The following is a 16,305-nucleotide window of genomic DNA, read 5'->3' on the forward strand; positions in this document are numbered from 1 at the left end:
AATTTGAGAGTTTGAGTAAAGTAACCTGAGAGTTGGCCAAGTTGGGGAAAACACTTGGCACAAAGCGTAATTTTAGGTTTCGGCCAGCGACCGTTCGGGAGACCCCTGAGGAGAGAAGTCGAGAATTAGTCGAGTTGACCGGTGGTTTTCCGGATCCCGGAAGTGGCGCATAAGCCACCGGTTATGATTAAACCTCGAGCTGAAGCTACGAACGGTTACAAACGTCTTTAACAGTACACAGGATTTTGTTTTTACACGATTTTTTTTCGCTCGTATTTTTGATCGTGTGACTTCAATTTGCCACCAAACTCTTCGCAACATGTTTCAAAAAATCCAGAATAAATCAAAGAAAAATCACACGATAATTAATATACGTTGAACATTTAGGATGAGTGGGAAATTGAGAAAATGTAAATCGCGTAAAAACAAAATCCAGTGTATAATGAAAAAATAAATTTCCTCATACTAATTTGCATGCAAATTTGTTTATTTATTTTTATTTATTTGTCAACCGTCTTCAACAAATAATTGTTGCACAGACTGTAACTTAAAGTAGTAACCTTAACCTATTTTTAAACGTAGTCTTACTAATATTGAAATCGATAAAGGCGCTCACGTCATTAAAATGTCTGCAGCAACTAAGCAGTGGGTTATGATGGCCATATAAGGTGTGACGTGAGGGGATATAGAGCAGTGCGCGGCGTCGTAGAGAACGGTGTGGAGCGTAAAGATTTACTTGTCTCAATGCAGTCAATCACATTCCTCACCAGGTCAAAACAGAAAACCCTCTGTAGAAATACACGCCTCGGTGTCAGGGTATTGAGTCCCATAAACTTGCACCAGTTTTCATACGGAGGAAGTCTAACCCGATCATACCACGGCAGGTTTCTAAAAGCATACCGGACGAAGGATCGTTGTACTCGCTCGATGCGGTCCTCCTGCGTCCAGTGATACGGTGCCCAAACTTGCACCGCGTATTCTAGCACGCTTCGGACTATGGCGCAATATACTGATTTGAGAGCGTAAATGTCGGTAAACGATGTAGCAGTACTCTTTGTCAACCCGAGTAACGCAAAAGCCTTAGAGGTGTAGCGATATGTTCGTTAAAGTTCACTTTGCTGTCAATGACAACTCCAAGACCCTTGATGGAACTTACACGCTATAATGCTTGTGAAGCCATTGTATAGTCCTGCAACAATGGGGAACGAGATCGGGTGAACGATATAATCCAACTTTTCCAGGCATTTATATCCATGCCTTTAATTTTCTTGCACCATTCTTGCAGCACATCAAGGTCACGTTGAATAGCTCAACAGTCTAAATACGAGAGCACAGTTCTGAATATTTTCAAATCGTCGGCGTATAACAACTTTTCGGATTGAATTAGCTCACACAAATCCTTTATGAATAGAACGAAAAGAAGCGGTTCTAAGTGGCTGCCTTGCGGAACGCCCGATGGAATATCAAACCGCAATGATTTACAATCATGAACTTTCACACAAGCGTAGCGTGTCGTCAGGTAGGATCGCAACCAAATAGTTATCCAGTCTGGAAGACCCATATTCCTTAGCTTGGCAACCAACAAATTGTGCGGCACTTTATCAAGTGCCTTTGCAAAATCAATGTAAATCGTGTCGACCTGTTGATTTTTGTCTATCTTACTCTTCAAACTGCAACTTCAAAACAAAAGACATCAGACATTGTTGTGGACCTGCATTTCACAAACCCATGCTGGTGCACGGAAATAACTGGACTTACGGCTCGATACAAAGCATCGTAGGCAAAACACTCAAGCACTTTAGAAAAGCAATTTAAAATCGAAATCTAAATTCCTGCGTCGCATAAGGTGCCCGATTTATGAATTGAAGTGATTGATGCTACCTTCCATAACTCTTACTTACTTACTTATGGATCCTGTACACCTCTGGTGGTGCAAAGGGCCGACTTGAAAGATCTCCATCCTGAGCGTTGCCCGGCTATCGCTTTAACCTGTTGCCAGGTTAGATTTCGGTCGACTTCTTTTATTTCTTTGTTGAGGCTTCGCCGCCATGAGCCTCTGGGTCTGCCTCTGCTGCGATGTCCCGCTGGGTTCCAGTCTAATGCTTGTTTACAGATTTCGTTTCCGCCCCTACGTAGAGTGTGGCCGACCCAGCCCCACTTCCGATCCCGAATTTCTGTTGCTATCGGCCTCTGGTGACAACGACGATGGAGCTCGTTGTTTGAGATCCAGTTGTGAGGCCACCAGGCCCGAATTATATACCGCAGGCATCTGTTAATGAACACCTGCAGCCGTTGAGTGTTCTCCACTGATACACACCATGTTTCGCTAGCGTATAACAGCACAGATTTCACGTTAGAGTTGGAAATTCGTATTTTGGTGCGTTCACTTATCTGCCTGTTTTTCCAGATATTTCTTAAACTCGCAAAGGCAGCCCTTGCTTTCTTGATCCGTGCGCCTATGTCGATCTTGGTACCGCCGTTTGAGGCCATTTGGCTACCAAGATATTGGAAACTTTCAACATTCTCCACTGGTTGCCCGGCTACTGTGAAACTGGAAGGGGTCACCGTGTTTACATCCAACGATTTGGTTTTGTTGACGTTGATGACTAAACCTGCCGAGGAGGAGCGCACGGCAAGGTCGTTGAGCTTACTCTGCATATCAGAGCGCTGTTGCGCGAGGAGTGCAACGTCATCAGCGAATTCGAAGTCGTTTAGGTGCTCCATGGTTATAGGCTGCCATAACAGCCCGCGGTTTGGTTCACGGTCAATCGCATCTACCAGAATCTCATCGATTACGATGAGGAACAGTAACGGTGATAGAATACATCCTTGCCTCACACCAGCTATGACCCGGATAGGGTCAGACAGGACCCCATTGTGCAACACTCTACACGAAAAGGCCTCGTACTGTGCTTCGATGAGGCCGATGATTTTCTCAGGAACCCCCTTGCGTCTCAGGGCGCCCCACATATTCTCGTGATTGAGACGGTCGAAAGCTTTTTCGTAGTCAATGAATACCAAGTGAAGGGTCTCTTGGCACTCGTTGACCTGCTCCAGAATTATGCAGAGCATGACAATATGGTCCACACAGGATCTTCCGGCACGGAATCCGGCCTGCTGCCGCTGGAGAGTTGCATCGATCTTCTCCTGAATCTGGGCTAGGATAATTTTGCACAGAACTTTGAGAACGGTACACAGCAACATAATGCCTCGCCAATTATTGCATACAGTCAGGTCACCCTTTTTGGGCACCTTCACTAAGATACCTTGCATCCAGTCGACCGGGAAAGTTGCGGTGTCCCAGATATTACGAAATAAACGATGCAGTAGTTGAGCGGATGTCATGGGGTCAGCTTTGAGCATCTCGGCTGATATGCGGTCGACCCCTGGGGCTTTATTCGATTTCATGCTTTGGATGGCTGTTGTAATCTCTAGCAGTGATGGAGCTTCGGTATTGACGCGTGTTATACGTCGGATCCTAGGCAGATCATGCCAAGGTGGTGATGGCCTGGCTGGCACTTGAAAAAGTTGTTCGAAGTGCTCAAACCAGCGTTTCAGCTGGTCAGTTGGGTCGGTCAATAGCTCTATCGCGGCTTTGGCTTCTCTTCGTTCCTCTATCTTCCTCCAGGTCTCATCGGTGATCCATTGTTTTCTCTGGGTGCGTAGTTCGCCCAGATTGTTCTCGCTGGTGGCGATGAAGGCATTCTTGATGGCGGTCCATTGGTCTTCCACGCTGCCACCTTCCGGAATATCTGCAGCACGCGTCTCCAGTTCTTCAACGAAGGACCGTTTCACCGTGGCATCTTCCAGTCGGCGTGTGTTGAATCGTCGTCCAACTCTTTCCTCCTGCCGACGAATCCGCGCAATGCGCAGGCGTATTTCGCCGATGAGGAGGTGATGATCAGACGCGATATCGGCACTACGTTTATTCCGTACATCAAGAAGGCTCCGTTTCCATTTTCGGCTGATGCAGATGTGGTCGATTTGATTTTCTGTAAAGCCGTCACGGGAGACCCACGTGACCTTGTGAATCGGTCGATGAGGAAGAGCGATCCCCGATCACCATGTCGTTATTACCACAAAATTCTGCGAACAGCTCTCCGTTTTCGCTCATTTCTCCGAGACCATGGCGTCCCATAATGCGCTCATGGTTCGAGCTGTCGGATCCGATCTTCGCATTGAAGTCGCCCAAACAGATCTTGATATCACCCTTCGGAATTCTATCTACGACGGCATTGAGTTGACTGTAGAAGTTCTCTTTGTCTTGCAGATCGGCAGCATCAGTTGGCGCATAACATTGGATTATAGCAAGGTTTCGGACCAGTGTTCTAAATCTGGCAACGATTATTCTTTCACTTATAGGTTCCCACTTCATAAGCGCAGAGTGTGCCTGAGCGCTTAGTAGGAAGCCAACTCCGCGATGCCGGGGAGCGTGTTCACCTCGTAAACCAGAGTATAGCAGAACTTATCCCGACGGTGTTCTGTGTTCTCCAAAGTTTTCCCAACGGACTTTACTCAGTCCCAGGATCTCAAGCATCATGCGGCGTGTCTCATTGACAAGTTGTGTCAATTTACCCTGCTGGGCTAGGGTTAAAACGTTCCATGTTCCTATTCGTGTCCGTTGTTTCGCGCTAAGAGTCGTCGCCGTAAAATCAGTCCTTATTCTTTCATTATCGGATTCTCGAACAAATTGATGTTTCGGGAACAGTAGGTTGTTGGCCCAAGGTTCCCTATCCACCGGGATGGGGCTGCCATCTTAGGTATAGCTTCCGCGGAATAGCATTTCATACTCAGCCGCTGGATGCCAGAACAGACGCTGTTGGAGCCGCACCTCCTTGGTGAACAGACGCTCGATCAGTCGGGTCAAATGTGTTTAAAGTCCCACCCAACACCAGGACTAGGCTAGTGCGCTTTGAGCGGCACACGGTCGCTTTGATAGGGCCTGCTTGGGGACACATGCAGCTTTTTTTAGAAGTTCAACAGAGCCCACTGTCGAACCCCACCACATCCTAGGCAGACCCCACAGTACGCACCCTCTCACTCTAGCTGATGTCACTCTGGAAATGGATTAATGGAAGAAGAGCGGTTGAAGATTATAGATGCTGGCAAAGCAAGTTCTTCAGCGCATTGCTTGACGAATAACGGCGGAATGCCATCCAGACCAGGACCCTTAGTAGCATCCAAATCTGAAAACCGCCTAAACACGTCTTCCACCGACACTTCAATGGGAGGCATATGCAGATCATATTCTATTATTCTGACAAGTACCCGCACCCCGTTTGTCACCGATGGCTGATAAGTGGAGGATCGCTGAAAGAAGTGCTATTCAGTAGGATAGACGATCGAGCATATCGTGTCCAGGTATTCAGCCTTAGCTGATTCAGCCTATTTCGGTTCCATAACGAAGTCGCCAAGCTAGCTTTGAAGCACAATTTGGTTGGCCAGTTTGTCATCTACTACAAATATGTGCCTGTCCTGGTTCTGGAAAATAGTTTAGTAAAGCTGTACTGGGATCGCGAGCCCATAACGGATGGTCTTATTCGTGCCAATCGGCCCGATATTGTGGTCTACGACTACGACAAACCACATTCTCCAACAAGATAACGAAGTACCAAGACTTGGCGAGGGAGTTGAAACAGTTCTGGCAGCTAAGGACGTGCGTATAAGTTCGGTAGTTATTTCAGCAACCGGAATCGTCCCGAAATTTCTTCTGAGATCCTTAGGGGTCATACATTAATTACGTAAGCACTTATGGGGGAGGGGGTCTTTCATTTTCTTACGCACCAAATAAACGAAAAATAATTTGTATGGGAAGAATCTTACATGGGTGGAGGGGGGCTCGAAAAACCCGGAAAACGTGCTAACGTAATTAGTGTACGGCCCCTTATGAGAGCTGGTACTAACATCTATAACCTTCATAGCATTCAAAAGAATGGGGTTCTTGGAACTTGCAGCATTGTAAGAAGATTTTTTAACCGCCACTATTAATAGTTACATCCAGTGCAAACGCTTATTGTAGGATTTCAGTCAACTGGCTAATGAGATCCATAGAGCCTAATCCTCTTTGGCGTTTAGATTGTCCAGCACAAGCCAAATGTAACAAATATATTAATTGATTTCCACTTATCAACAGAATTTCAAAACTTTTTCTCAAGAACATATTTTTGATTTACAAACAAATTACTATTTTGAAGAATGTCACATTTCATTACAAAAGATTCCCCTCCAAATCACCTGATGTCTAGTCGAACGTCCTGAAGCGTAACTAATCTAGACTAGGGCCAACCCGTGACTAATCCAGTGGCTTCCTTCGTGAATGGGCTGCTTTATCCGTTGTCACCTTAGTTGCCAGCTACATTCAACAGGATTATGACAATTGCCGACGTATGGCACCGCCTTTAATTGCACTCCTGCGAAGCGGCGCGTAAATGCAAATGGAAACTCACCGGCGACGACGCGGAAGATAATGGTGATGCACGAGGCGTAGTTTATTTCACAAAGTTGCACAATCCCTGCTCAAATTTTCGTCACCCGGAGGGGTTGACCCGACTGGAAATGTGTAGTATAGGGTTTCCTAAGCTCGTAATGACATGTGCAATGTGTATTGCCGTTGAGTATAGCGCAACGTTTGCACCAATGATAGTAGAGAGGCCAGAAGAGACAAGTCAGAAGTGTCATGAATACACTCGGCGAAGTCGTTAGCCAATGTAAGCACAATTTAAAATATGTTAGAGTCTTCTTTTTCAGGAATGTAAAAAGAATGTCTTTATCTCATCTATCTAGCATGCACGCATCGCAATGATGCTATCAGAAAAGCCTATGACAGGGATAGCTCTTCAAACAGAAATACCTGTTGTTATCGTTAAGGCCCTAGAGTCTTAAACTATTAAATTTTAAAGAAACAATCGCAGGCTACTGTTCCCAAACGTATATTACATCACCTTCTAAATCGTCATGTCATGTACAACCAAACAACCATACAAATCTATTGGGTGACAAATGTCTCGTTCCCCGATAAAAAATGTCCACGCATAAAGTATATTATCAGAACGGGTTACTGAAACTGACTGAGATGATGCAAAAATGCATCATTATTGTAATACCAACGCGTCTCGTGTGTGCGATGATTTTTAGGTAAATCGCTTTCATGAGCAAGAGCGGTCATAAATTCCCTACTAATTTACGCTATCTTTCTGTTGTCATCGCACATACAGTAGCGCTCGACGGCCTTCCTGGGCTTGTTTCGCTGATATTGCCCGATGCCGATGGAGTGATGTTCGAGAAGTTACATAGCAGTTATTGCAGCGCTAATATGAAGCTAGCAAACCCACGAGCTCTCATCCGTGAATCATGGATGGATTCTATTCTGTTTAACAAACCAGCTACAACCGGTAGCCAAAGACAACATTCATTTGTCACACAGAAGTGCCAGACATAGCGGTATGAATTACTAATAAGATCCGATAAGCGAGAATATATTTTCGCTTTGAAGATAATCATCGTCGGTCACAGCTGGAATTGTAGGATGTGAGATGCATTCGGAGTGGTAGAGCTAGTGATAGAAACACTAGCTTCAATGCGTAAAAATAAAGCGTAGCATTGATATGGAAGAGTGCAGCATGAGTTATGGATTCCGTCCTCTTGTAATAGCCAATATGAATGCATATTTTCTCAAATACGTGGCATCTTTTGATATATTGATTAAAAAGAAATCATGTTCACATCAATGGAAACGTACAGCGATGGCTCGAATATAAAACTATTAATAATTGAAACAAACGTCACATTCATTTCAGCATTGAATTCAACAAATGAGCTGTTCAATCTTTTAATTTAGCTCATAAACCCTCTAGTGCCCAAGACCGCCTTTAGACGGAGTAGGGGAACGGTTCGGCACTTCATCTCATAGCTCCTATTTCCATCCCATCAAAAACAAAGCAATGAAAAGGAATTTGGTTTGTTTCTTATTTTTGATATTTTTTTCACCAGTGAACACGCGGGTTAGCAAAAAGAAGCGACAAGATTGGTGTTGTATTTCTTTTTTTTTGCGATGAGATGAATATATGTGCAGTGAGATGGAAATCGGAACAGTTCCCCTATTTTGATTTTTTTTTGTAGTTTATAATTGAGCAGATTTCGAAAAGTTTTTGATGTCGATTAATAATATAAACTTCAATGCATGTTTAAATGTGGTTTAAAGTAAATTTTCAAAGCTCTACACATTTATAAAAAATATTGAAAATTGAGTAATATTTTATTCTTCCGTGTTTTCGCTCGTATACCTTTGAAGAGTGAAATATTTGTAGTTTAGTATTTTTCTACAACAAACCTCATTTAATATAATGTTGTAGTGGTGAACGTTAAACACTAAAATATTTATCCAACTCGTTACACGGAAAATAAAAAAAATACCTCTGAAAATTTAAAAAATGCGATAAGTCAGCATTGGATAGGAATTTTCAAACTCTAATTATGTTGAAAAATCAAAAAAAGTCAATCGATTCAAGAAATTATTTGGTTGGATAAAAAACTTGAAAAACAAAATTCTAAAAAATCAAAGTGTGAAATTGATAAAATCGCGAATTAAAAATGTTTAATGCCCAAACCGTGTTTAGATCGATTTTAGAAAGCAAAATAGTGATTTTGAGCGAAAACAAAAATTTGGGTTGTAGAGGGTTAACAGAAAAACGATACAAGATTAATGCTACAAAATTGTCCGTACTGTGGGGTTCGAGTACGTTACCATCACCATCATGTGCAATACTGGCACAACTCAAAAAAATGTTTCTGACTTTTTGATGGCAAAGCACGGAAAATTATATAAAGTTTCACTTTACAAACACCCAGGTCAAAAAAATTCACAATATATGTATATATTTTTTTTGTTTCTTTATTAAAATACAGGCATACCTCGATAGTACCTACCCTCGATTGTACGTACACCATATGCAGTAAACTGTGGTCACAACATAAACTGGGAGAATTAGAAACTGTGAGAGCAGTAATAAAAATCTCCCAGCTCAACGCATGGGAGTCGATGTTCATCACAACCGCTGATAAATGAAGACGAGCCACCCATCGTATCCAACATTTTCGGGCTAGCCGAAAGAAACATTCCCTAACAACAATTGCAACCGAACGTGTACGAGCAACGTACGAAAAGTAGTCAGTTGGACATAGTCCTGATAATGGGCAACAACGCGACCGAAACCGGTCGACCTTAAAGGTTATTTTTAATCTTAGTTGACGAGTGTAAAAACGATAAGTGTTATGTCTTGTCTCGCGTCGCGTTTTATTAGTGTCGTGTTGTTTTTACGTTAGCATAAACCATAAAAACTAAAAGTATAATAGGTCTATTCCTTCATAAATTCATCCCTGGATTCCACTAGAGATTTAATCAGTAGTTCATTCTAAGATTAAACTCCAAGACGTCTTACTGGACGTCATCCTGGAACAGCAGCTTCCCCAAAGGGCTCTTCCTGGCATACCTTAAAAGTTTGTTCGAAAATTTCATACAGGATTTCTTTTGATATTCAATCCACACCTGTGCGCCGATTGAAATTTTATCGGCGGGGGCGTGATAGATCATTTCGCTGATGATTGGCGGCGGCGTGAATTAATTTCGTGCATTAGAAATTTTCCGGAATTTATCCGAAATTCCTCCAGGAATTACTCCTCCAGAAGTTTACCCAGGAAGTTCCTCCAGGAATTCCTCCAGTAGTTCCTCCGGAAGTTCCTCCGCATGTTCCTCCAGGAATTTCTCCGGAAGTTCGTCCAGGAGTTCCTGCACATGTTCCTCCAGGAATTCCTCCGCAAGTTCCTCGAGGTATTCCTCCGTAAGTTTCTTCAGAAATTCCTTCGCATGTTCCTCCAGGAATTCCTTTGCATGTTCCTCCAAGAGTTCCTCCAGGAGATCCTCTAGAAGCTCCTCCAGCAGGAGTTCCTCCAGGCGTTCCACCAGAAGTTCCTTCGGAAGTTCCTCCAGGAGTTCCTCCGGAAGTTCCTCCAGAAATTCTTCCGGCAGTTCTTCAAGAAATTTCTCTGGAATTTCCTAAAAGAAAATCGTCCGGAAGCTCCTCCAGAAACTCTTCCAGAAGTTCTCTCAGAAATTCTCCCCGAAGTTCCTCCAGGAGTTCCTCCAGAAGTTCCTCCACAAATTTCTCCGGAAGTTTCTTCAAAAATTGTACTAGGACTCATAGGAGTGTGATAGAAAAATTTCTTCAATTTTTTTTTTCGTGAATTCTTTCAAAAGTTCCTCCGAACATCCATCTTAAATTATTGTCAAGTATTTCTCCGTTGATTCTTTCAAATATACCCAAAAATTCCCCTTCAGCAATTCACTTAGGAATATCCTTAGAAATATCTACGTCTTCTTTCCCAGAACCAGAAAATCATTCTGAAATTCTTTAAAAAAAACTCCTCCGGACATTCTCTCTGGAGTTACTCCTGAAATTCCACCAAGATTTCTTCGTTATTTACTTTGAGGTCTTTCCAGAAGTTTTCTTTTAATTTCTTCAGTACCCTATGGGGAGCCCTTGATAGCCAAAACCTCTCCCGAAAAATTGTTCAGGAACTTTTTCTTCCTGAATTTTCTCGGAAATTTCTTGAGCAATTCGTCTGAAAATTCATCTGCCTCTTTCTCCACATCTTCTTCCTAAAATTTCGAAAAAACTCTTTCGGACTACCTCCAAAAATTCCTCTTGAAATTCCTCTGGAAATTATTTTAGGAATTCTACCGGAAAATCCTGCCGGGATTCTTCGGGTACTTCGGGTACTTCTGCGGGTACTTCGCCTAAAATTTCTACAAAAAATCACCTATAAGGCTTTTCAGGATTTCCTAAACATTACTTCCTGGAATTCGCAGCAACATCTAAAAACAATAACCCAGGAAATTCTACTAAAAACTCTCCCAATTTTTCTTACAGTATCTCCTAAATGAATTCTCCCAAAAAATCCATCAAAAATTTCCCCGGAAATTTTTTCAAGAACTTCTACAGAAATCCCTTTATAAGATCACCCAAAAATTTTGTCGGGGAGCTTCCTTCGCCCAAGCCCCAACATCGAACTTAGTGATGTGGTTTGCCCATGGAAGGTGTAGGGGGAGGGAGTCGAGGTCACGGCCTATTCTTCCCTTTCTCAATCACAGGATAGTTTTTGGGTATTTCACATTTGTTACATGGAACACTTATGTTACATTAAACACTACATCTTGTATTCATTTATTCCACATATATTTACAGTTGGTCAAAGTACATAAAATACAGATATCACTCCATGTTACAACGAGCTGAGCCGTACTAAATTTTATAGTTGAATTTTGGATTACAGGTTTACTCTCTATGCATGTAATAGGCAGAAAATGAGAATTAAAAGCCTCTCTCGTTTCATTACCTCCATAGCCGTAGCAAGATTGGGTAGGTGATGTTACTATCGAACAAATTTCTTCAAGAATTTACCGAGAGTTCGTTTCAGAGTTCCCACAGAAATTTCTGAAGATATTCTGCAGAAAATGCCTCCAACAATTACTCCGGGAAGTTCCTTTTTCAAGAAGAATTCGGTAAGTAATTATGGAGAAATATCCGAAGGAGCTCCCAAAGGATTTCCTGGAGAATTTCCAAAAGTAATTCCTGATGATAATCGCGAAAGAGTTCTTGGTTTGAGTCTCAGGAGGATTTTTATTGCATAAATTCTCGATGGATTTCCTGGAGAAATTCTATTCTTTAGCATCCTGACGAACTATTTCCACATTTTCAGAAAAACTGTCTTAACGTTTGACCGAGAATATATTGAATATAAGGGGATCTAGTGGCCATGTTGCTAAATACATTTTCCCACGTCGCACTTTTTGATCAGAGATCAGCTCCACGCTAGTTCCAGTTTTGATTAGATCGCCATCCAATGATTTCGATTTAAAGACTTTATCGACAGACATTACATCAATTCGTCGAGCTAAGTTGATCGGTATATGAAAGTTGGCTTCCAATCAAAATTTTCGGAGTGGACTTTTAGCCTTTTCGGACATGTACAGTACAGCCATGGTGTACGAGAAAGGCAAAAACGATCCTAAAGACGAGAAAGTTAAAATAACTTTGACAAAACTTTTTGACATCTTCGAAATCAGTTTACTAGTTATCTTTATACTCATCTTAGTGTTATGTACTCATATAACTACGAATCATGATAAAGGTTCCTCCAAACCTACGCGATGCGACTGTTGCTATAGCTGACAGTTTGTCGCTTTAGTAAGGAAGCGTCAATAGAACCAATAGAGTCGACAGTGACAGTTCAGGGCTACCTTGAAGCTTTTCATTCCCATAAAATCTATAGGGAAAACTTCATTAAATGCGTTACGTAAAATATAGTGGTCTTTCAACCACCCCCAATCGTCGCGTTGTGTAGTAACATGGATAATTATGTACGATGAAATATTCAAAATATTACTCCTAAGAATGTTACGTTATTAATGGATGTTCCGAATCATTAAAATACAATATTTTGTAAGAAAAAAATAGCCTCACATTTACAAAGACGATGATTTTGATCAATGCTACATGTAGGCACCATTTCAAGAAAAATCCGGGTCTTGTTGGTCCGTTGTGTACTACATCAAATATAAATATGCTTAGAGTACAGAGCCTTCTATCGAAATTTTGGTTTCCTGGTGGTTTTATAAACATTCTTCTACTCCTAAATAAACAAAAAAGCAAAAAAAAAGTTTTTGTTTGGAATTTTTTTTGTTTTGATAGTACGTACGCTTCGATAGTATGTACACTAAAATAATCACAAATATATCACAAATTATGTGTATTAGTAAATGACTATGTAAATTTGACGATTTTTCCTAAAAGTACATGTAAATCTATTAGTTCTATCAAGTTCTTTCGCTGAAACACACAAAACTAATCCATTTGTATCAACATATGCAAAAAGATCTGCAAAAATCTTAAAAATATATTAGTTTCATTTTTGAGTCAACGTCGTTTCTGAAAATTTGAAGATTTCAAGTTGTGCCTGTATTGCACGAAACCGTCGATATATTAACACCTCACCATATCAATCGGTGATCAGCAAGCCATGACTCGCTCTCGTCTCGTCTCATCGAAAACCACGATGTAAAGATAAGTCTCGGATACTTATTCAAAAGGACGTATGTGATTTTGTAAACAAAGATTCAAACGTCGATTTGTCCAATCTGATAGCACTCCCACGCAAACCATCACCACAGACAGGTAGGGGAAGCCTTCGGCTACCTGTTAGTGGTGTCGGTTTGCGTGGGAGAGCCATCAGATTGGACAAATCGACGTTGGAATCTTTGTTTACAAAATCACATACGTCCTTTTGAATAAGTACCCGAGAAGTTTATTTTTGAATTAATTATCGGTTTCTCAAATGTAACATGTTGAGACCCAACTGGTTAGCAGCTGTAGCACCTCATTCATAAACTCCAGTTTAATAATACCCTAAAAGTAGGCAATTACCAAGGATTGGAACACGCTATATCTCGGATACTTATTCAAAAGGACGTATGTGATTTTGTAAACAAAGATTCAAACGTCGATTTGTCCAATCTGATAGCACTCCCACGCAAACCAACACTACCAACAGGTAGCCGGAGGCTTCCCCTACCTGTCTGTGGTGATGGTTTGCGTGAGAGTGATATCAGATTGGACAAATCGACGTTTGAATCTTTGTTTACAAAATCACATACGTCCTTTTGAATAAGTACCCGAGATATAGTGGATGAATTATACATTAAAGAACTAAAATTTTCAACAGCTTAGCGTTGATAATCAAAAGATTCAATACTACTGGCAAATTGGTGGAGAATTTGCGAATTGATTGATATATGGTCGGGATTCAGCGAAACCGCACCAAGCGCCTTTTTGACTTTCTTGTGATATTTTGTTCGTAGAATGAAAGCCGAAAGTAAATAATATCAATTCATTCGTACATTTGTCGTTGGGTATCCTCAGTTATAGGGAAGATGGATATCCGATACGGTTTGTGATCAATTGGAACCGCTCGTGGAAAATTTGTGCAAGAAAATGGGTATTTTTTAATTTGCGCTTAGTGTGATTTGGCTGAACCCCGACCATATATAAGTCTTTAAATCCATTAAAAGATAAAGGACCTAGAAGAACTGCTCCTGGAATTCATCTCATGGCTCCGATATTCATCCCATCAAAAACAAAGCAATGGAAAGCAATTTGATTTGTTTCTCATTTTTGTGATTTTTTTCAGCAGTGAGCACGCATGTTGACAAAAAGAAGCGACAAAATTGGTGCTGTATTTCTTTGTTTCGCGATGAGATGAATATATGTTCAGTGAGATGGAGATTGGAACAGCTCCCCTATTTAAGTTACAAATCTTTCACAATTTCGTGACGGTCCCCAATTTTGAAATTTTCATTTTACACCCTGCATCCGAGTGTTCCCCTTAGACGTAGTTGACGTCAAAAACAGATGCTGTTATTAGCCCGTATCGTTGTTTGAACCACAATGGATCAGAAGATTGTTCACGTGTTAGCTCCTCGAGTAACCCACAATCCTCTTCAGAAATGTTCCATACGATTCCCCTACCATAGTCGATTAGTTGCTCCAAAGGCGCAAAACTAAATGTTGTTCAAAAAGGTTACTGAAACTGAAGTATGTTTCTGCATATTGTCGTTCAGCACGATCATCAGTGTCATTTTGACCAGTAATTTCGAAAAATGATTTGCTTGCTGCAACATCTTGACCATTGGCAACTACTTCATTAATCAAAGATTTCAGTCCTCTCCAATGTATAATCGCGTAGCTCACAATTTGTCTGAACTGATCGACCAAAATTAATTTCATCGACGGACTTGTACGTGTCTTTGGTGCGCGCTTCCTGATGGTTGAGACCAATATGATGGAAGATATCTAAAAGTAATTTAAATTATAAGTAAAAATACAAAAAAAGGCTATTAATTATACCTTCTTGCCCAGACACGTTTCTCTAGCATAATTTAAGGCATATAAAAGAGCTGCCACATGCGAACAGGTTTCACCAGCTCCTGCCGTACAATCACAATGCGCAGATCGAATTTCTCCAACATCATAGCCGTCAGTACATCATCTTGATCCAGCACTCTGCCGATGGATCACTCATACTGCGCATACTGTGCAAAACCTACAAACAAGGAAATAATGGTTAGATTATATATTGGAGCAAATACAACATCTTTGACGAATCCACGCTCAAAATGCTTGTCCTACGCGTCCAACTATTTTCTGTTTCTCAACGGCTGACTTGTCCGAAACGATAAGGTGTGAAGCAAGTAACACAGTATTATGTCGTGATCGATAGTGAGTGGCAGAACCTTGCAATCAAAATGCAAATTGTAAGGGTCTTTTCTTCCTACAATTGCTAACTTTTCACGGTAGCGCACCACATATTCCACTAATAAAGTACTCACTTTGGTAGATAAAACTTCCATGTCACTTTCTAAATATACTAAATATTTTTTTATGACTTTGTAGATACCGAAATGTCCCAAAGCCTCAAAACAAACAATGTAACTCTGCCAACACTGAAGCCAATCTTCTTCAATAAAGAGCAACACATGACAAGGAAGAAATGATTTTCCAGGTAAAATTTTACATACCGCTTTACAATGTGTTCACAACATATCACAATAGAATACAATAAACGAAGCAATTGCATTTCATAATCTGTCATTGATTTGCATATATTATTGATAACAAGAAAAATGCTTTCAAAATTTGTTTATTCATAAATGGTATTAAATCGAATTTAGCCGTTTTCAGTATTTGAGCCGATGTTTTGGGTGCTTGACAGGTCTCTTGCTCGATTGGCTGCTGTTTTTTGACGGTTCGATTGGCGGCACATGCCAATCCGCGTTTCTCTTATCAAGGCCTCTATACAGCACCATACATTCTAAACCCTATATCTCAACAAATATGGAGTATTTACTGCTTGTGTCATAATTTAATGCTTCATTTGTTGTTTTGTATTTTTAAATCTCAATTCATTGCAATTTTTATCTAACTTTTAAAAGAAAATAAACAAAAAAATGAGAGTTTTTATGAGAAAAATAAATGACAATTTCAACACTTGATTTTTTATTGAAAATAATCAAAAATGAAGAAATAAAAATGTTTTTCTAGTAAAACTATTGTTTATTAACGTGTTGAATAATTGTAAATCATTTGGTCTATCTTGCAAAAAATAATATACAAAAAATTGTATGGTGCATATAAGCACCACTGGGTGCACGACGTGCTAAAAATCAACGAGGAAAAAAATCGTCTTTGTTTACAT

The 16,305-nt window shown here is 40.8% G+C and overlaps 1 pseudogene; it reads right to left on the reverse strand.

The window, feature by feature from the left end:
• Positions 1–14,436: 14,436 nt before the first annotated feature.
• LOC134222283 (uncharacterized) lies at positions 14,437–15,460 on the reverse strand (annotated as a pseudogene).
• Between the last annotated feature and the right edge of the window lie 845 nt (positions 15,461–16,305).

This window comes from Armigeres subalbatus, chromosome 3, assembly GCF_024139115.2.
Source record: "Armigeres subalbatus isolate Guangzhou_Male chromosome 3, GZ_Asu_2, whole genome shotgun sequence".
In the NCBI taxonomy this organism is placed as follows: domain Eukaryota; kingdom Metazoa; phylum Arthropoda; class Insecta; order Diptera; family Culicidae; genus Armigeres; species Armigeres subalbatus.